This window comes from Cynocephalus volans, chromosome 6 (genome assembly GCF_027409185.1).
Source record: "Cynocephalus volans isolate mCynVol1 chromosome 6, mCynVol1.pri, whole genome shotgun sequence".
In the NCBI taxonomy this organism is placed as follows: Eukaryota; Metazoa; Chordata; class Mammalia; order Dermoptera; family Cynocephalidae; genus Cynocephalus; species Cynocephalus volans.
Window position 1 is genome coordinate 157,777,001 of NC_084465.1, and position 22,870 is coordinate 157,799,870.

A 22,870-nucleotide genomic window follows, 5' to 3' on the forward strand; every position below is an offset into this window, starting at 1 on the left:
GATACACGCACAGGGGACAAAGTCAATATGGCAACTTTTGAAAATCTAGGTGAAGGGCATTTTAATTAATGTTCACTAAAGTTATTCTTTGCACTTTTCAGTTAGAAACTTTCCATAATAAAAAGCTGGCGAGAAAAGATATTGAACTTCCCTTTGCTAAGTTCATCTTTATTAAATATAGCTATGTATCTAGGCTTGCAATTTTGGTAAATCACCTTTGAAAAGTGTTATAAATTTAAGTTTTTAAACTCAAAACTCTCCTTCTATAACGATCTTAAAGGGGATCACAGGGCTGACCAGTTAGCTCAGTTGCTTAGAGTGTGGTGCTGATAACACCAAGTGTCAGGGTTCAGATTCCCATGAAGGCCAGGCATAGAGAAAAAAAAAAAAAAAATGAAAGGGGATCACAAAATTCTCAAACTACTTACTAGAAAAATGAATGTTCACTTAGCATTCACTCTGTGTCAAATATCATTTTAAGTGCTTTATGTGTATTAACTCATACACTACTCATGACCACCATGTAAAGAACATACTATTTCTATTTAAAAATTTTGGAAATTAAAAAACTTGTCAGGTAAAATTTATAGGAGGCCATAGGTTTGGACTGAGCTCCTACACTAGGCCCAATAGACCAAACCAAAAAGGAGTTACTCACGCTGAAGTTCCATGCCACTAAGCCAAAACTAAGTGGTTTATCTGACCTACCAAGAAATCAGGAGAGATAATAGCTAAATCCCCAAACAGGTCAGTTTTAAGTAGAATAAGGGAGTCCCGTCTGCTCTACCATTTACAAGGAAAATAACTTGGAAACAACCAATCTGAATTTTGTTCTGTTTCTGCTTTCTGTAGACCTTTTCTGTCTAGAGAGCCAACCTCCTATGCTCAGCTCATTGGAACACTCAATCTACTAGATGGAATAAGGTATTGCCCAATTCTAGAGTCACAAACAAAAGCCAGTTAACATCTTTAAACCCAATTTGTTGTAATTTTGTCTTCTGACAAACTGCAGCACAGAAGTCAAGGTCATACAGATGCAAAGCAGCACTGCTGAGATAAATTTCCTATTTTAAAAATAAACACATAGTTTGCTCCCGTAAAGGAATAGGGTTCCACAAAAAAATAAATAAATAAGTAAATAATGGCAACGTATTCTTTCTCCATAAAGACAAAGAAATGAGTATTTCAACATTTCAAATACGAAAGCAGTAATAACCACAAAGTAGAAGATACGTATGAAAATATTGGTTGCTGGCTGCTATCACCAAACAATGCTATTTATAAAAAGAAAACAGATTTCTAAGACTGTTTAAGCAAAAATACTGGATCACTAATGGAGAAGTATACAAAAGCATTCATAGCCAAATGCCAAGAGTAGACTGAGGTTTGGGCTGTCAACAAGTTGTCTAAAAATCGTTGTCAGAGGGTTACACATGCATGATATAAGAAATATTTACTTTGCATCCAGCAATCGCACTACTGGGTATACAATAGTCTCCCCTTATCCATGGTTTCACTTTCCACGGTTTCAGTTACCTGCAGTCAACCAAGGTCTGAAAATAGGTGAGTACAAGTATAATAAAATAGTTTGAGAAAGAGAGAGACCACATTGACATAATTTTTACTACATTACATTGTTATTGTGCTATTTTATTATTGTTATTAATCTCTTACTGTGCCTCCTATATAAATTAAACTTTAGCATAGGTACATATGTATAAGAAAAAGGATAAGAGGATATATAGGGTCTGGTACTGTACATACGTTCAGACATCCACAGGGGGTCTTGGAGCATATCCCCAAAGGATAACGGAGAACTACTGTATCCCCAAAGGACATGAAATCAGTATGTAGGAGAGACATCTGCACTCCCATGTTTACTGCAGCACTATTCACCATAGCCAAGATATGGAATCGACCTATGTGTCCATCAATGGACGACTGGATAAAGAAAATGTAGTATACACAATGGAGTACCACTCAGCCATAAAAAAGAATGAAATCCTGTCATTTGCAACAACATGGATAAACCTGAAGGAAAATACGGTAAGTGAAATTAGACAGACACAGAAGGACAAATACTTCATGATCTCACCCCTATGGAGAAATCTAAAAAAGGTGATCTCATAGAAGTACAGGGTAGAAAAGTGGTTACCAGAGGCTGGGAAGACTAAGGGGGAAAAGGTATCCATAGGTTTCACCAGTTTGGCCAAAGGTCCATAGCACAACCACCTTTGCCTAAAACCACAGATAACAAACAATCCCTCTGGGTCTTTGATGGGTTTGTGAAGACCACCTGCAAGCATCATGTTAAGAATAGCCAACTCCTGGTAATAATGAACTAGTAATTGAGACAATCCTGACAGCCACAAAATCAAAATAAAATTTAAAAGAACACCCCTAGCAAAAACTATCAGGAACCAGAGCTTCTCCCAAACATGGCTAATTCCAGGTCAGGGGCAGAAAATACATGAATCACTTGGAACATCTTGTCATAGCAGAAGCAAGGAAGCCATCAAAGACTACTGGAGTATGTCAAAGAGACATAGGTGACTCTTTTCCACTACTGACTTTTGCACAGGACAAACTTCAATGATAAAGACTTGAACACATGATGCTTGAAGGCATCAAAGAACGTAAAAGATCATGAAGCATTACTGAGGCAGGAGGTAGAGAGGGAAACCCTACATTTGGATTCACTTTTATTCCTAAGAGCAACCAAGTAGGTGAGGGTGTGTGTGTGTGTGTGTGTGTGCGTGCGTGCGTGCGTGTGTGTCACCTGGGTTTAGTTTTAGGAATAAAGATGTTAAGGGCAGCTTAACCCTTCCACATCAAGTGATAAGGGAAGCTGTATTATAACAGAATACCCGAAAGTGGGTAATTTATAAGGAAAAAGAGGTTTATCTGGCTCAGATTCTGGGACAGCTGCATCTGGCATGGGCCTCGCCTGCTTCTACTCATGGTGGAAAGTGGCAGCCAGCTGCAGGGTGTAAGATCACACAGTGAGAGAGGAAGCAAGAGAGAGAGGGGAAGGTGTCAAGATCCTTTAAACAACCATATCTCACAGGAACTAATAGAGCAACAACTCACTAACAACCCAAACCCAGGGCATTAATCTATTCATGAGAGATCCATGCCCCCCATAACCTAAACAGCTCCCAACACTGCCACATTTGGCACCACATTTCAACATGAGCTTCGAGGGGATAACATATCCAAACTTTACCAGCAGCTGGCAGGCTGACAGCTTGACAAAGTAAGGAGACAGGACTGTAATCCAGAAACTACCAAAGGTGGGGGTGACTGGTACTCCCATCTCACTTTCAGTTGAATCCTCAATTGCTGAACTTAGAAGCTGAGTGAAAACAGAAACAGCCAGTTTCTAAGAAGTGTAGTGTAGCTAAACTTCAATTCATCTTTAACCCTAAAACTGAATCAAAGTGATCTCAGACCGCACACTCCCTCAGATGCCTGGCAGAAGCAAGCACAAATCCTTTCTGGGAATATCACCCTAGATCCCAAATTATTCAAACAATACTTAAAATATAATCTACTAGATGTGCATGCGTGCACACACACACAGAAACTAGGCCCACGAGGAGACAAAATGAATAAAACCCAGCAGAAACAACAAATAAGACAAGAGAAAAACAGACCCATAGGGCTGCCAGGTACTGGGATAGCAAAATCACACTTTCAAGTAAGCTGGGAGAAGAATGGTACATGAATAAATGAAATTATTGAATGAAAAATAGAACATCAAGGTCAAGGATTTGGATCCCTGTACCAGCCAGCCACGGGGGGTGGGGGGAAAAAGAAAATAGCTATAACTACTATGTTCAAAAACTTAAAACAATATGGAAAATTTTGGTAGAAAACTATCAAAGAACCAGATATTTAACATGTGAAAAATACAACAAACTTAATGAACGGGATTAACAGCAGATTTCCCTCGTTAAAAATTTGGTAAACAAATATTTTCATCAGATGAAAATATCCAGAATGAAGCATGGAGAGGGTAAGAGACTGAAAATATCTAACAAGCATTTAAATGAACTCTCAGAAGGAGAAGGGGGAGAGAGGGAAGGGGTAGCAGAAATACTTGAAAAGATAATGCCTGCAAACTTTTCGTAACTAATGAATGATATTCCTCTACAAATTCAATGAGACCTAAGAATTCCAAGCTGGATAAATGAAAAGAAATATATACCTAGACACAGCATAATAAAACTTGTGAAAACCAAAGACAAAAAGAAAACATTAAAAAAAAAAAAGGTAGTCAAAAAGAGATTCCATTCATAGGAATAAATATGAAAATGACAGGTTACTTCTTATAGAATGAATGGAAGCTAAAGATACCATTGAATAACTTCTTCTAACACCTTAGAAGAAAACTGACAACTTTGACTTCTATACACACCAAAAATATCCTTCAAAAAGGAAAATCAACTTGAGACATTTTTAGACTAACACATACTCAGAGAATTCACTATTAGAAGTGTTCCTCATCAGATGAGTGGATACGGAAAATGTGGTATATCTACACAATGGAATACTACTCCTATAAAAAAGAATGAAATACTGCCATTTGCAACAACATGGATGGACCTAGAGAAAATTATTTTAAGTGAAATGAGTCAGGCACAGAAAGAGAAATACCACATGTTCTCACTTATCTGTGGGAGCTAAAAATAAATAAATAAATAAATACACAAATAAACTGGGGGGGGGAGGGAAGAAGACACAACAATCACAATTCCTTGAACTTGTTACGGACAAGCAAACAGATATGAGGTTGTTGGGGGAGAGGGAGGAAAGGGAGGGGGGAGGAAGGTTTTGGTAATAGGCCACAATAATCAGCCACATTGTATATTGATAAAATAAAATTTAAAAAAAAAAATGTCCCACAACAGGTAGCAACAGAAAGGGTGTTTGTTCTTCAGGCAGAAGGAAAATATTCCAAGATGGAGGATCAAGTTACAAGAAAGAATAAAAATCAACAAAAAGAGTAAATTTTGTGGATAAATCTGAACGGTTACTGCCTGATCAAATTAATAATGCCTTCAGATAAAACATATACACAATTAAAACAGCACAGTAATGGCATGTAAGTAAAAATGAGCGAAATGGATTTTCAGTAGCCAGGAAAATGGGGAAAGTACCAAATAATATTAGATTTTGACAAGTCCAAGAGACATGTTTTAAGTAACTTCCAAATTAACAGAAAAAAATAGATAAATGAGTATCCAAAAGAAGGCAAGAAAGGACAGGAACAGGCACATAAAACAGGTACAATAGGCAGAAAGCACTTACTAGCAGATTTAAACCCAACTACTATAGGTCAGTTATTTTTGTTAAATGCTAATACGTCAAATGCTCCAATCAGAAGAAATATTGCCAGACAGGATTTTTTAAATTCTACTATGTATTGTTGACGAAGAGAATCATCCAAAACATAAGTATATGGAAAGACTGAAAATAAAGGGTTAGGCTGGCTGATTAGCTCAGTGGGTTAGAACAAGGCCTTATAACACCAAAGTCAAGAGTTCAGTTCCCCATACTGGCCAGCTGCCAAAAAAACAGAAAGAAAAAAGAAAAGAAAGGGTTAAAAAACAGACCCTGCCCATACTAACCAAAGTTAAGATATTGCAGCAACATTAATATAAAGCTAAGTAAACTTTACCTCTAATACTACTTTTGTCTGAAAGGACACTTAGCAGTGATTTGAAGAGACTCAAATTGATGAGGATATACAATTCCAAACATGTCTGCACCTAATAACATGTCCTCAAAATATATAAAACAAAAAGTATCAGAACTAGTAAAAAAAAAAAAAAAACAGGCAAACGCAAAATCAAAGTATTAACACCACTCTCAATACAACCAGCAGCCAAAAGGAGAAAAAAAAAAAAGATACAGAAGAAAGAATTCAACATGATTAACCAACTTGACCTAACTGACAAACATAGAACACTGCATCCAACAAATGCAGAAACACATTCTTTTCAAGCACACACAGAATATTTATAAAAAGTGTCCATACGCTAGGCCATAAAGCAAGCTTCAAAAAACTGCATAAGCTTTGAAATAGTTTTATGTTTTCTGACCACAATGGATGGAAAGAAGGAAAGGAAGAAAGGAAAGGAAAGGAAGGAAAGGGAGGGAGGGGGGAGAGAGGGAGAGAGGGAGAGAGGGAGAGAGGGGGAAAGAGGGAGAGAGGGAGAGAGAGAGGGAAGAAAGAGAGCTGGGGGAAAGAAAGGAAGGGAGGAAGACAGAAAGGAAGGAAGGGAGGCAGGCAGGCAGACAGACAGACATGCAGGAGATCAAACATGCATAGGTACTTCAAAATGTCTGTGGAAAAACAGAATTAAAAGATAATATGAATGTTTCCATGAACTTTTTGAAGTACCCTCAAAGGCAGAACATAGAGGATTCTTGGGGCACTCAAAGTATTCTATATGATACTGTAATAGTGGATACATGCCATTAAGGGTTTGTCAAAACCCACAAACAACAAGAGGGAAGCGTAGTGCAAATTATGGACTTTGGATGATAATGACATGTTAATGTGGGTTCATCAGTTGTAACAAGTACAGCACTCCAGTGCTGGATGCTGACAGGGAGGCTGTGCATATGTGGGGGCAAGGGAGATATGGGCATTCTGTCCTTTCTGCTCAATTTTGTTGTGAACCTGAAGTTGTTCTTAAAAAATAAAGTCTATTTTTCAAAAGCAGTTTGTCGGGATACGTTAATAAGTATGCTATGGCTACAAACAACCCCCAAAATCTCAACTGCTTAACACACACAAAAAATTCCCTCCCTCCACCTCCCTGCCCTTGCCTTCCCCGTCCCCCTGCCCCATCCTACCTCCCAAGGCAAATCACTTGGCCATACCTAACTTGGAAGGAAGGAACCACAATAAGATATTACCACACACTCTCTGGAATGACTAAAACTAGAAAAACTAACAATACAAAATATTGGTGAGATGTGGAGCCAGAGGATGCATTTACTGCAGTATGAATGAAAATTTGTATGTCCACTTCAGAAAAGGGTTTGCGTTATCTACTAATACTGGTCACAGGCACAGTATGTGACCCAGCAATTCCACTCCTAAGTCTACCCAACAGAAAATCACCATGCAAGAAATATGTACATGAATGTTTACAGCAATGTCACTCACGTTAGCCCTGTGAAGGTCATGAAAATGAGCCTCCAGACCACCTACTGTGGGGAGCAAGACTGAGTGACTCGGCCTCTGCTTAATCCACCACTGCTGTCCCTCTGGCCCCACACTTCCCACAGGCTGTTTCTAGCCAGTGACTGACCACAGGTGGGGTACTAAAGCAGGCCCATTCATGCAATACAAAGGACTCTTCTAAAGAGCAACCGGCTGAAGGACTCTTTACCAGCCTTGCCTAAACTTTCACACAACCTCACTGCAGTTCTAAGACTTTTCCTATCCCTTTTCCCTCCTCCCCTTGCTTCTCCACAAGCATCACATTTGCATGGGTCTGATGGCTCCCTCCCTCACAACGATTTCGCCCTATAAATCTAAATCTAATCTTAACTTGCAGTCTTCTTGTTCTTAGGGGACTTGAACTAACACAGTCTCACACTGGGAATGACTCAATATTCATCAACAGGAGAATGAATAGCAAGTCATAAGAAATGAGTAAAAAACTACAACTACAAATAATCCCATGGATAAAATTCATGATGAAACGAGTGGTAGTTATACAGTTAGGGTCTGTCAAAAACCATGAATCTGTAACTGCTCTGTATTTACAGTATATTTCACAATAAGAAACATATTTGTAAAGGAAAGGCAAAACTGAGAAGTCAACAGTGCTCAAACCAAAGGGGAATTTGCAACGATTCAAAGTTTAAGAAGTTATCTGGAGCAAAGCAAACAACGCATTGTTACCATTTTCCACAATGTCCTCCTCCCCACGTGCTCTGGCAGTCTCACCCCCAGGAGGTCATCAAGGTTGAAAGACTGCTATGAATCTAGCAACACATTTCTATGCAAACACTTAAAGCATAATATAGATATACAAACACCTTAATACACACTAAGAACATACAGTTCTACAACTTGTTTCTCTTAGTAAATGTTATGCTCTCCATGCAGTATAGTAAAACTTTCTCTATCAACCTATTATTTTTAATACTGACAGAACATTCCACGGCATGGCTATGACAACCATTTATGTTACCTTAACTCCATTATTGGACAATTGTTTCTACTTTTTCACCATCACAAGCACTGCCATAATAGACAACCTTACACACGCACACCTGTGCAATTCACCCACACAAGAAATTCCTAGCAGTGGAACTGCTGGGTAAGCAAAGAACGTGCGTTTTAAATTCTGTTTAAATAGAGTGAAGCCACCCTCCAAAAAGGTTCTATCAAATTATCATCCCACCAACAATATAGTTTTTTATTTAAAGGCTATGCATTTGAGGTGAACTTTACTTTGTGGACTGTCATTTTAAAGGTTCTGAAGAGTAATTATGAATGAAAAGTACATAGTATTACTTTTATCTTTTACTGAATCAATTTAAAGGAAAAATTTCACAGGGTTAAACAGTACCAGAGTAAACCAAAAAATTACCAACAGTTTTAACCCACAGATTAATTCTAACTAAAAAAGATCATTCGACAGACTTTCACACTTATTTAGCAAAGATAGTCTTTTAACAGTGCATTCGGAAGCTTTAAAAATGTTTAATTTTTCTTAAAAAATTAAGAATGTTCAGAAAAGGGAATCAGTCATGCTGCAAATACTGAATTAGACTGCTGCACAGAACACTTTTAATTAAACATCAGCTGCACTCTTTTAGGGATCACAGTTACAACCCAAACTGTCTCCCAAAAATTAATTTTCAAAAATAAAAACACCGCTCAGATATTCCAAAATTAAGTTACTGATATCCTGTACTGTTCTTTTGTTCTGAATCGGTCACTACAGGCATTCTAAAAAATAGAGCCAGGGAAATTCTGAAGTCAACAAAAATCTTTTTTACAAAATGTTAAATTAAACATAAAGAGAGGACTGAGGCACACACATTTGTTCCTTCGTAACCGCAGGGGATTGGTTCCAGGCCACTTCCACCTCCCAAATCCTCTCCAAAACCCAGGATCCAATGCACAAATAATAAAAAGCAAACAAATACACAAACGACTGTGTATACAAAATTTGGGATGCGTATGGCACGACAGGTATTACTGTAGCCATTACTCAAAAGGAACCTCTGTAAAATCTCCAAGGCACCATCCACGCAAGAAGCCTCCGAGACGGCCAAGCCCGCGGCGCTGCACAGTCCCGCACCGCCCAACTCCTCTCCACGCCTTCCTCGCCAAGTACATCCAAGGTCGCTCGTGAGGGGGACGGAAAGCGTGACGTTCCCGAGACCGCTGCGCCCGTCTCAGCGCGCACACACCAGTCGCCGCCCCGGAGGGCAGGCCCACTCCCCGGGGTGACCCAACCCTTGGGGTCCCGACCCTCCCTGCACACCCAGGATGAGCAATGCTCTCACGCCCGCCTTTGGCGCCGCACCCCTCCCCGAGCCTGGGTGCGCCGTCCCCCGCCCCCGTCCCCGCACGCGAACCCACCCATCTCGGAACAAAACGCGCGCGGAGGACCGGGGAACCAGGACCGGGGACCGCGGGGCAGGCACGCGTGGGGCCGGAAGACACAAGAGCGCATGTCCATCCCGGACCGGCCGTGGCCGGGCCCTCAGGGGGCGATGAGCGGGCACCGCCCGCCGGACAGTGCGCCACCGGGCCGCGCAGCCACGCTCACCTCAGCCCCCGGCCGCCCGCCGCGACCCCGGCTGCCAGCGCCCCTCACAGCCCACGCCCGCCCCACACGGGCCTCACCTGCCGGCCACCGAGGCCGCGGTCCGCAGACCCCCGAGCGCTCCGCCATCACTCCCTCGCGCTCCCGCCGGAGCCAGACGGAGCCGCCCACGTCCACTCAGTCGCCGCCGCCGCCTGCTGCTCCGGCTCCCAGGACTCGACGCCACACTCGCTGCTCCCGCTGAACTGCAACTGCCTTGCGCCTCCCTGGCTCGGGCGTCAACGGCCTCACTGTGCGGGCGCGACGGGGCGGGGCCTGGCTCCGCTCACCCGGTGATCGGGAGACTGACAGCTGATCTGGGCGACCCGCCCTCTGTCATCTTAGAGCCAATGAACAGGCGCTCATGCTTGACAGGGAGCTAAGGAGAGAGAGAAGGGGCCAGGGCCTGGATTCTCACTGTGTTCTTCCCAGTAAGGGCACCTGTTAATGAAAGAGACATAAAGGATGCCGAATATACACGGAGAAGTGACTGTCTGCACAGATGAGATCAGCCAGCTTAAAAAGTATTCTAAATCAAATTAAAGTTCACGCACCCATGAATTTACAAATTCGATTTTTATAACATACACATTTAGAGTTGTATAGCTTATGACTATAATACAGATATTAGGGAGAATTCAAGGATCTCACAACCAAGTTTTACAACTCATTTCAGTGGCACCATTACTTATACATCACATCCACATGTTTTCAGGGGTTGGTTGAAGGCTTATATTTGGAAAACTTTCCCAGGGGGGAAAAAAAACTTCAGAAATGGGACGTTTTGGGGAGGGGACTGGATGGATGGTATGGGAGTCTGAACCCTTAATATTGGTGTTATAACACCATGTTCTAACCAACTACACTAACCCGCCAGCCCAGAAACGGGATTTTCTAACCCCCGATATGGGTTTGCCTTTTCAGACTGACCCAGGTGGTGAAGGTGGTAAAGTAGTTGCTGGAAAGGGCTTGTGAGAAGCTCAGCTCAGAAGAGCCCATGGCAGCCCCGTGTCCTGAGGGGTCCAGAAGGAGCCACCCTGATGGATGTGCCAGAACAGCTGTATCACCTTCCCCCTCTCATATGGGTTCTAGGGTGGTGATAGAGTTTGGATGTGTTATCCCCACCAAAACTCATGTGGAAATCTGATCTTCAATGTGGCAATGTTGGAAACTGATTGAGTCATGGGGGTGAATCCCTTGTGAATATATTAATGCTCTCCCTAGGTGGGGGAGTAATGAGTGAGTTCTCACTCTATTAGTTCCCATGAGAGCTGGTTGTTCATAAGACCCTGGCACCTCCTCTCTCTCTTGCTTCCTCTCACCATGTGATCTGCTTGCACCTGCCAGCTGCCTGCCACTTTCCACCATGAGTAGAAGCAGCCTGAGGCCCATGCCAGACGCAGCTGTCCCAGAATCATAAGCCCAATAAACCTCTATTCTTTATAATTTACCCAGTCTCTGGTAGTTCTGTTATAGCAACACAAATGGACTAATACAGAAAATTGGTACCGAGGAATGCGGTGTTCCTATACAGATACCTGAAAATGTGGATGTGGCTTTGGAACCAGGTAATAGACAAAGGTTCGAGGAGTTTGGAGGTCTTAGAAGAAGAGAAAAAGATGAGGGAAAGTTTGGAATATTTTAGAGATTGGTTAAATGGTTGTGACCAGATGCTGATAGAAATGTGGACAGTAAAGACCATGTGCATGATGAGGTCTCAGATAGAAATGAGGGACTTATCTGGAACTGGACGAAAGATCACCCTTGCTACACCATAGCAAAGAACTTGGCTGCTTTGTGTCCATGCCCTTGGACTTTATGGAAGGTGGGACGTAAGAGCTGTGAACCAGAATGTCCGGCTGAAGAAATTTCTAAGCAGTAAAGCAGTAAGGAAGCTGCATGGTTACTTTTAACAGCCAACTCTGAGTTATGGCAGCAAAGGCATGATGTAAAGCCAGAATTTAAAAGGGAAGCAGAGCGTAAAGATTTAGAAAATTTGCAGCTTGGCCATGCGGTAAAGAAGAGGAGAGCCACAGAAAAATGCAAGGGTAAACCAGCAGATAAGCTGGTTACTAAGACATTTCTTTGACAATGAGGCAGCCAGGTGCAATGGGAAAAAAGCTGTAAAGGCATTTGAGAAGTCTGGAAGGCCCCACCCCTCACAGACCTGTAGGCCTAGAAGGACTGAGTTCTCCCAAAGGAGAATGAGATTCAAAGTGTGAGAGGGATTCAGAGCAAGGAAGCATCTCCATTACTGGCTTTGAAGATGGAGATGCAGGCAGCCCTAGCAGCTGTGAGAAGCCCCTGGCTGACAGCCAGCAACGAAATGGCAACCTCAATTGCACAACCATAAGGAGCTGGATGCTTCCACAACCACGGAGACTGAGAGAGAACCCTCCACTCCAGATGGGAATGCAGGTGGCTGATATGTGGACATTAGCCTGGTGACACCCTGAGCAGAGAACCTACTCATGCTGTATCCAAACTACTGACCTACAGAACTGACAGCTAATACATGGTTGTCATTTTCTAAGCCACTAAATTTGTGGTAATTTATTTCTCAGTTGTACAAATTCCAGGAATGTGAAGGTCCCTCCATAGACCCTCTATAGACATTGTCACAACTTCCCAAAGTATTTCCTCTTTATTCGCCTGAATACAGATCTACCAGATCCACCCAGGTTGGGCAACTTATCCCAGCATTTCACCTAGCTGGGTTCCCAGGCTTGGCTGATGGGTCACACGGTCACCCGGGTCAGGAATCACCTCTCTCAGTTTCCTAATCAGGATTTCCTGGATTTTAGACACGTGGAACTGCTAACTATCATCACACTCAAGTATCTTGGAAGAAATCTGTCAAGAAAACATATAAAATTATTTGTTGCTTTTATTGACCTCACAGCTTTAGACTCCATGGTCAAGAACCAGCTGAGGATTAAGTTGCTTGGACTGAATGGAGACTTTGTGCTGGGATGTCTAAGCAAACTTGCATCTGTCACTAAGATGAGCAGCTGGAAGCAGCAGTTACTATCTGGGACAAGAGGTATGGGCCACATCAACCTCACCATGGTTGAGTCATCTGCCTTTTTCACTTACCAAAGTGTGGTCTGACCTGCCTTTACAGACAGTTTATTTTATTTATTTTTTTATTGTTTTTAAAACGATGCCTGGTAGGGGGATCTTAACCCCTGACTTGATGTTGTCAGCACCACACTTTCCCAAGTGAGCCACAGGCCGGCCCTTACAGATAGTTTAAAGTCACCATTAATTTAATGGTTTATATGCTTTTGTGTTTTTATTACCATGGAAGAGGAACGGGCGTAATTGACGCTTAGTTCCATTATTACATGTAGTCACTATTAATGGCTAAAGAGGGAAGAGAAATCTATGACTGGTGTCTTTATAAGAAGAGAAGACACAGAAATGCATACGCAGAGAAGACGGCCACGTGAAGACAGAGGCAGAGGTTGGCATGATGCTGCCACAAACCGAGGGGTACCTGGAGCCTCCAGAAGCTGGAGGAGGCACAAAGGGACTCCCCTAGAGCCTTTGAAGGAACACAGTCCTGCTGCCACCTCGATTTCAGACTTCTAGCTTCCAGAACTGGGAGAGAATAACTTTCTCTTGTTTTAAGACACCCAGTTTGTAACCTCTCCCTTTCTGTTTCTCTTTCTGTCTCTCTTCCTATTTTTATCTCTATGTACAAGGAGTCTTTAAGAAGTTCATGGAAAGATCCGTATTTTTCCATGAACTTTTAAAATACCTTCATATAGGCATACATTTGTGCATGTACATCCATACTCATTTTTTTCAAAAATCATTTCAGAGTAAGTTGAAGAAAGCATGCTCTTTATTCCTAAGTATTTCTGTATTATTAAAGAATGATGGAGACACATCAAAAAGGAACCAAACCAAATCTGGACTGATTGAACATCAGAGTAATGCATGACAATAATGAATTATAACTTATTGATACTGTGGAATGCCTACTAAGAAATATGGAAGGAATGATGGAACTGGAAATGATCGATAGAGGCTGAAACTACTGAGTGAAAGTTTGATGACTTACTTATAATTAACAAGGGGAAAAAGATGATTTTACAGAAAAGAAATCTGCCAGAAACCACCTTAATTAAGCAAGTGATCAAAGTTAATTCCACAATTGGGACAGACTCACATAATATGCACGAAGACAAATATCACTTTCATAGTAATCCTTCTAAAATCTAACTATGATAAAACATCAGACAAACCCAAACTGAGAAACACCCTACAAAATAATAATAATTAAAAATAATTTTAATTTTAAAATTTCAAGATCATAAGAATCAAAGGCTGAGGAGCTGTTCCAGATTAATGGAAATACAAGGGACATGAAACTAAACACAATCCTAGATTTGATCACAGATCAGAAAAAAAACATATAAGGGACATTATTCAGACAATTGACAACGTTTTGGGGGGGATTAAAATTTTTTAATTCTATAGTTTTGATAGGTCATTAATTTTGGCTTTTACCTTTATTAGTTTCTTCCTTCTGCTTTTTAAAAATTTGTCCTTATTATTGTTTTAAATTTTATCATTATACAATGTAAACATTTTTTGTGGTCCTTTACCAATTTCTCCCTAATCCCCCTTTGCCACCTCTGCTTGCCTCCGTTTTGTGCTCTCCTTTTGAAAATTCAAGGAATTATTGTGATTCTCCTTTATTTCACTCAATATAATGTTCTCTAAATTCATCCATGTTTCTGGGAATAGCAGAATTTCATTCCTTTTTATGGTACAGTAGTATTCCATTGTGTATGTATGCCACCTTTTCCTTATCTATTCATTCACTGATGGACATTTAGGTTGGTTCCAACTCCTAGCTACTGTAAATAGAGCTGCGATGAACATGGGAGTGCAGGTATCCTTGCAACATGATGATTTCCATTCCTTTAGGTATATACGCCGAGCGACGGGATTGCTGGATCTTATGGTGGTTCTATCTGTCGTTGTATGAGAAACCTACAAATGTGCTTTTCAAACACAAAGCCACCAATCCGGAGCCTACACCCCATCATCTCCTCTATGGGGCTCTCACACTCTGGGCCACTATCCCCTGCTCTAAGCACCCAGGGCCAGGTACCAGACACCTAGGGACAGCCCCTATGCCCAGAACCTATTGAAATGGGAATTTGGCTCTGATCTCTGCCTTATCCCTGAATGTAGGAGAAGGACCAGATAAAACACACACTCAACCACAGGCTCCTCCCAGCTGGTGTTCTGTAGGAGTTAAAATACAGGGCATGTGCCACGAAGAACAAGACAATCTTGTGAGATGGCTAATTTATCTCACTTGTCACAGGCACCAGGGCTCAGCAAGCCCACGTAGATCAGTGGAGTCTAAGATAAACCACTGTCCCATGAGGTGCTCTAATGAGAACGGTGACAAGTCTGCAGAAAACACAGCCATACTCGGCTCGCGTAACTGCTTGCGTGTCTGGAAAATGAAATACATTCTTCATCCCTCCCTGAACATCTCCAACACAAACTGGTCAGGAGGCAGCCCCTGGCTGAAAATTAATCAACTCCTAATACACAATCGTTTTCACGCTTTAGCTAGGGTTTTGCATCACCAGCATCGGTGGCCCTCGTGAAATGGTAAGAGGTTTACTAAACACACACACACATTTTCTCTTGAGAATTTGTGTTTGAGTTTAGCATGTGTGTAGCTGTGTGTTTGTATGAGCAGATGTGTGCACTGTCTAGACATGGCCCACTGGACAGTCAGATGGATAAAGGAATGTAACTAACAGAAGTCCGGAAATTTTAATGGGCCCACCCCCACCCTAGCTGGCTCTCACAGTAGGGTGCCAAGAGCCAGCTCCCATCTTCCCTCCACCTAGCGCTGCAGATGGAAAACTTCAGGCCTGGGGGAAGAGGCCGAGTCAGAGGAAGAGGTGGGGTTTTCTGAGAGGTGGGTGGAAAAGTAGAAGAAAAAAATGCTTTTGAGGATGCAATATTGTGAAACATATTTTTTTGGTGTGGTTTTTTTTTGGAGGCTGTTGCTGGTCTGTAAGGGGATCCAGACCCTTGACCTTGGTTATATAACACCATGCTCTAACCAACTTTTCCAGTATTCCGGCATACAACTCCTAAAATCTTTGGAATCTCCAAAGTAATAAATGTCTTTTCATATGTTAATGATTGGCTGGTAGCTGGCAGCCCCTGGGTGGCTGCAGGATGGGGGCTGGTCACAGGAAAGACCCAGCCAACATTAAAGGGTTGAGGCTTTCAGCTCCAGGGAGGGGGAGGGGGCTGAAGGTTAAGCTAATCAACCATGCCTATGTAATGAAGCCTCCATAAAAACCCCAAAGGAACTTGACCAGAAAGCTTCTGAATACCTGGGGGGTGGCACTCCCAAGGAGGGTGTGGAAGCTCCGCCCCCTCTCCCATACCTGGCTCTATGCGGCTCTTCACCTGTATCCTTTGTATTATCCTTTATAACAAACCGGTAAATGTAAGGAAGTGTTTCCCTGAGTTCTGTGAGCCACTCTAGCAGGCTAACCAAACTCCATACTCCATTGCAATTCCTGCATCCAACATCCGCCACTGATCTCTGCTTAGGTGAGTGAATTCTTGTTTCCCTCTCACAATGAGACCCTGTTCAGAGACAGTCCAGGACTGTCCTCAAAACCCTGGCGCCAGGGTGGAGGCTCTTCTCTCAGCCACACTGGTGGCTAGGCACCTCCACACTTAGGGACATCTAGTGTCATTGGTTTGCCTCACTCTCAGATCTGTGGCCTTGTGGGTGCACAGGATGCTTCAGATGGCAAAGGGGGTGCTGGCAGGGACAGGCAGCAAATGAGTGAACCGGGGAGAGGAGAGGATGGGACAGGGTCTGTGTTTTTATACCAGAAGAGTGGCTGCCCTAATTTTTGCATCTGAATCACCAGGGAAATTTTGAGCACTGTCCTCAGCATTCAGAAACCATAAATACTAAGGAAACTGACCAGCTGTTGAGGATATCAGTGAGGGTGGGTGTAAGAACCCAAATGCCCCAAGGAATCACACCCTGAGCACATAAGCCCTTCTCGGCCGCACCCCATCATGGCGCTGGTTGCCTTCTCTTCTGCATTCCCCTTCCCGCCGGCGCGAGTCGCATGCCAATCAGCTCCCCACCAAGCCCCATGCGGTATGCTAAATAGGGATTGTATTTTAAACCAATCAGCCTTCCCTTAAAGCCCTATATATATGTGTGTGCTGCCTAATAAAAGGAGCTCTCTCTGGTGGATCGTCAACCGGTGTCGACTCGTCCTTTCAGTGGGGAAAGGAGACAAGAAGAAAGATGACAGAAGCTTTCTAGTAAGGATCATCATTCTAAACCAGTTCAATGCCAATTGGAAAGAAAGGGTGGTATTTTCCTTTAAGGAATTCTAGAAATTTAATCATGCAATTGGCCTTGCCCCAAAAAGGAGAGGAAAGAAAGCACACTGTGTCATTGGACTAAATAAAGAGTCAAGCTTTTTGGGTTGTGGGGCAATTGCAAGATCACAAAAGACTTCAAATGAGAAGGATGCAGGGAAGGTGGAATGTGTCTACCAGGGTCTTGGAAATTTCCTGTAACAGAATTTATAACCAATCCTGGTCAAGGGACACAAGGGCACAAAGTGAGTAGTAAACCATTCCTGCTACTCTCTGCCACCTTCTGTCAACTCACAGCACAGAGCCTCCCACTAATGAAAGACCAACGCAGATGCCCCCACCCTCCAAAGGCCATGAGTAGCAAGGGCCATCCTCCACGCCAGGCCCAGTGGTGGCTGGGTGTGTGCTGTCTGATACCTCCTTGAATCTCATGCTACCCCTCAGAAGTATTTATTTTTATCTCTCATTTTACAAGTGAGATCAAATTATTCTGCCAGGCCATTCACTGACCAGCTGGCAGAGCCAGAACCTTAAACTACGTCAATCTCACTCCCAGAGCCTGCTGATTCCACTACGTCTTCCAGTCTTTTCTTTCCATCCCACAGTATGACTAGAGCTTTCCCCACCTACTCTGACCCCATGCAAGAGGGCTGTCTGCTGTGACCTCCCGGAGGACAGTGCCGACTCACTTCAGCTGGCATCCGGGGCAGCCCTGGAGAGAGTCAGGACAGAAGGGGGAGTAGGAACTGCTCTTCTGTTAAATGCAACTTGGACTTGCTTGAAAGCAAAAAAAAAAATTTGAGAAAGAACCACAAGTTGTTCAGTGTAATCTGTAAAATGAAGTTAGATGGTTGTCAATAAATTCATATTATACATAATACCAGATATATACGTATATGTATATGTACATCATGTACATGCATGTGTATGTATATACCTGTATGCTTATATATGGATATAGATGAATAGGTTGGGTTATTAAACTTTCTAGTGTGTCTATTATTCTTCATTGTATTAGTCCATTGCTGTTGCTTGTAACAAAATTCCTGAAACTGGGTGATTTATAAAGAAAATAAAATTTATTGCTTACAGTTTCTGAGGCTAGGAAGTCCAAAGTCCAGAGAACACAGCTGGTGAAGATCTTCGTGGTGGTGACATTGATGGCTCGGGCATCCCATTGTGAAAATGGTGGAGCAGAGAGAGCAGAGGGACAGACTCTCCTCCTCTTTTAAGCCCTCAGAGCCACACCCCTGACCACTATTTTTAATCCATTCACTACTGCATGGTCCTACAGTCTAATCACCTCTTCAAAGCTCCATCTTTCAATCACCATAATAGGATTTCCCACTTTTTTAACAGTCACAGTGGGGGCTAAGTTTCTAGTACATAAAACTTAGGGACAAAAGTCAAGCTTCAATGAGTTTTGGGGGGACATAATTCAATCCACTACATTCTGCCCATGATCCCCCAAAATGCATGTCCTTTTCCCATGCAAATACATTCATTTCATCCCCAAAGTCTTAACTTGTTTCAACTCAAAAGTCCAAAGTTCAAAGTCCCACCTTGCAACCAATATGTTATCTACTTCCAAGATACAAGGGTGGGACAAGCATAGGGTCCATATTCCCATTCCAAAAGGGAGAAATAGGCAAAAAGAAAGGTGTAACAGGTCCCAGACAAGTCCAAAACCCAGCAGGGCAGGCATTAAATCTCATGCTGGCAAATCAGGTACCTTTACTCCATGTTTGATGTCCTCTGCATGCTGGTGTGGGGGCTGGGTCTCCAAGTCCTCAGGCAGCTCTGCTCCTATGCCTTTCCTGGTCTCAGGCCACACTTCTGCTCTCCCAGGCTGGTGTTCCACTCTGGTAGCTCCACAGGTCTGGGGTCTCCATGGTGGTCCCGCTCTCATGGCTCCACTAGAAATGGCACTGTTGGGGTTTCTCTGCTGTAACTCTGACCCCGCATTTCCTCTCAGCACGGCTCTAGCCAAAGCAGTGTGGTGACTCCACCCCTGTGATAGATCTTCTCCTGGGCTCCCAGAATTTTCTATACATGCTTTGAAATCAGGGTGGGGGCTCCCAAGCCTTCCCAGCTCTGGCATTCTGTGAGTCTGCAGACCTAACACCATGTGTACTCTACCAAGGCTTCCAGCCGGTATTTTTCAAAGCTGCGCATTCAGCCACACCTGGGACCAATTTAAGTCACAGCTGAGGCAGCCAAAGTAGCTGGGGTGCTGGTGTGGGGAACAGCTTCTGAGGTGGTCCTGCGCAGCAAGCCCTGGAGGATGCCTCAGGCCTGTTCCCCAAGACCATTCTGTCTCCCTAGGACTGAAATGGAAGGGTTGACAACAGAGGCTTTGGCAATGCCTTCAGGGCCTTTTTCTCCTCTTGATATTCCCTTTCTTTTGCACTAATCTTCTTAGCTAAGTGTCGCTGGGCTGCACCATTCCATGCTCTCTGCTTCTTTACCACATGGCCAGGCTGAAAATTTTCTAAATCTTTACACTCTGCTTCTCTTTCAAATTCCGGCTTTATGGCATGCCTTTGCTGCCATAACTCGGAGTAGGCTGTTACAGTGGGCAGTTAAAAGCCATGCAACTTCCTTAATGCTCTGCTGCTTAGAAATTTCTTCCACCAAATCCCTTGGTTCACAACTCTTTAAGTTCCAACTTCCACAAAGTCCTAGGGCATGTACTCAATGCAGCCAAGTTCCTTGCCAGTTCACAGCAAGTGTGATCTTTGCCCAAGTTTCCAAAAAACTCCTTATTTCTCTCTGAGACCTACATTACAGTCCATGTTTCTGTTAGCATTGTTTGCCACCACATAACCCATCTCTAAGATATTCCAAACTTTCCCTTATCTTTTTGTCTTCTGAGTCATCCAAACTCCTCCAACCTTTGCCTAACACCCAGTTCCGAAGCGGCTTCTGCATTTTCAAGTATGTCTTATAAGCAACACCCCACTTCTCTGGTACCAATTTTCTATATTAGTCCATTTCTGTTGCTCATAACAAAATACCTGAAATTGGGTGATTTATGAAGAAAATAAGATTTATTGCTTACAGTTTCTGAGGCTAGGGAGTCCAAAGTCCAGGGAACACAGCTGGTGAAGATCTTGGTGGTGGTGACAGTGATGGCACGGGTATCCCATTGTGAAAATGGTGGAGCAGAGAGAGCAGAGGGACAGACTCTTCTCTCTTCTTTTAAAGCCTCAGAAGCACACCCCTGACCATGATTTTTAATCCATTCACTACAGTATGGTCCTACAGTCTAATCGCCTCTTCAAGGACCCACCTTTCATTTACCATAATAGGATTTCCCACCCTTTTAACAGTCATAGTGGGGGCTAAGTTACTAGTACATGAAAGTTGGGAGACACAAGTCAAACTTCAGGGAGTTTTGGGGGAACATAGTTCAATATATTGATAAAACTTAACTGTACCCATACAGCCTCTAAAAAGATTCAGTGATTGCTTCTTGCTCTTTTTAAAGATAATTGATATGATCATTTAAATTCTTCAAGTAGTAAGGGAATACATTCTAATCATCAAAAATTGAAGGAATTCCCCAAATAGGAAACTCCACCTTGACTTGTCCCTTGCTCTCTCCAAGCCATCTGCCCTTCCCAGAGGTGATCACAGATGGCGTCTCAGTGTAAATTATCGTAGCCTTTTTTTCTAGCATTTTATTTATACAAATGTATAGAAGTATATATCTTCTTTCTTCTGTAAAAATGGGCTCATATCCTACATGTTAATCTGCAATTTCTGTTCGTGTTCCATTTATAATTTTCTTTCATCTGGGGCCCTTCACTGGGGCTTATGCACGATTCCCACCCGCTGACGGCTGGCTCCAGCTCATGCCAGGAGGCAGCAGGCCTCTCATGAGCGATGCTTCTTCCCACAGCTCCTCCGTGGGCTTCTGGTTTTTCTCCACCATCCTGCTGGTTGCCCATTAGTCTGACTCTTAGCTCCAGCTCTCCCATACTTCTTAGTGAAGGCAACGTGGGAAGAGGATGACAAAGGCTTCCTGCTCATGCCGGTAGCCTGAGTCCTCCATGCTAATCTACTCAGGAGGAATTTACTCGGGAATCTTTTATCGCAGTTTGTCAACTAATTCAACTCTCAGTACACCCACCCTGGCCCCTCTGTTATTGCACCAAATAGCTTTCCTAAGAGCAAGCGTCTCCAGCACCTTTACAGTCTTTATCTGTCATCCTTTGTTACCAACTGGGAATTTTAAAAAGGAGTCAAGTCCTTCACCTCTTTGGTGGGAAATACATTAAACAAATTGAACAAAACAGAACAGTTTGAAAACCGCTGCTCTTCTAGTGTTCAGCTCATCAAACTTGCACCAGCCTATTGGTGATGCTCACACTATTGGGTGAGATAAAAGGAGAGAATCCTTTACTGCAGCCTTTCCCAACCAGCAGAGGTAGAAATATGCTTCTCTTCATCGGTCCTCAGGGTGCCCAGAAGGGCCAGCTTCATGGATGGGCCATCTCTATAGTCACACAGTTACTGGCTTAATGCTCTGCTGCTTCTGTCTTAAAATTCTTAATAATTTCTGAATAAATTTCATTTTGCACTGGGGACCACAATATATGTAGCTGGTCCTGGTAGCCTTTTCCTGAGCTCCACACAGGCCATCAGCATCAGTCCAGATGTGTATTTCCAGAGGCCTGAAATAACATGACTACTCAGTCCAAATGGGGAGCAGAATAATCCCAGTGACTAAGCCAACCATACGCAGGCAGGCAGCACATCCTAAGTTCTTGGGTGTAACCCTACGGCCAATGAACTCTCTGTCCAGTGGGCCTAGCAATGACCAACATAACCATGGGTCCCCTGAGACACAGCATTCCCTGCCTGTCTGTGTGGGCCCCCTTCACCAGATGATCGATCTGTCTTTACTCTGTATCACTTAGCTATTGCTGTGTAACAAATCACCCCCAAATTTAGTAGCTTAAACTAGAACTATTTAGCTTTTCTCATCAGTAAATGGAGATTGGGTGGTTCTACCAATCTCGGTTGGGCTCAGGGGATATGGGCTGCGCTCACCAATATATTCCTTGTCCATGAGCAGATCTGCTTGGGACTCGTTGGTCTAGAATGGTCTTCCTTAGGACATCTTAGCCTTTTAATATGTTTCTCACCTCCTCCTACAGGTGACCTTGGGCACAGTCCCAGATTCCACCTGAAAGGCTGGGCTGATTCCACGTTTAACTCCATGGTCCCCTTTCTTTTCATAATACCATGTCTTCCAAATTGAACAAAGTGCTTAGACAAAATGATTGATTTCTTCTAATTTCTTTTCATTCAAGGAAAAGGAAGAGTAAACACTTTTAATCAAGCATCTAATAAATATAAAGGACTATTTACATTTAAATGCTCTTTCTCAACAAACTAAGATTCTGCTAACAGCTAAATCAAAAGAAGTGCCCTAGGGCATTATTTTCAACTTCAAAATCATCCAACTGAGTAGCTCTTCAGAAACAGCAGTAACCTTTTTTCCCCAAGTGTCTCTAACATACTAGGGAAAAACGCTATCAATTAAGGAGTGCAGTCAGAAGAGGTGTAACTGTGTGTGCAGTCAGGTAATTCACTGGGAAGTGAAA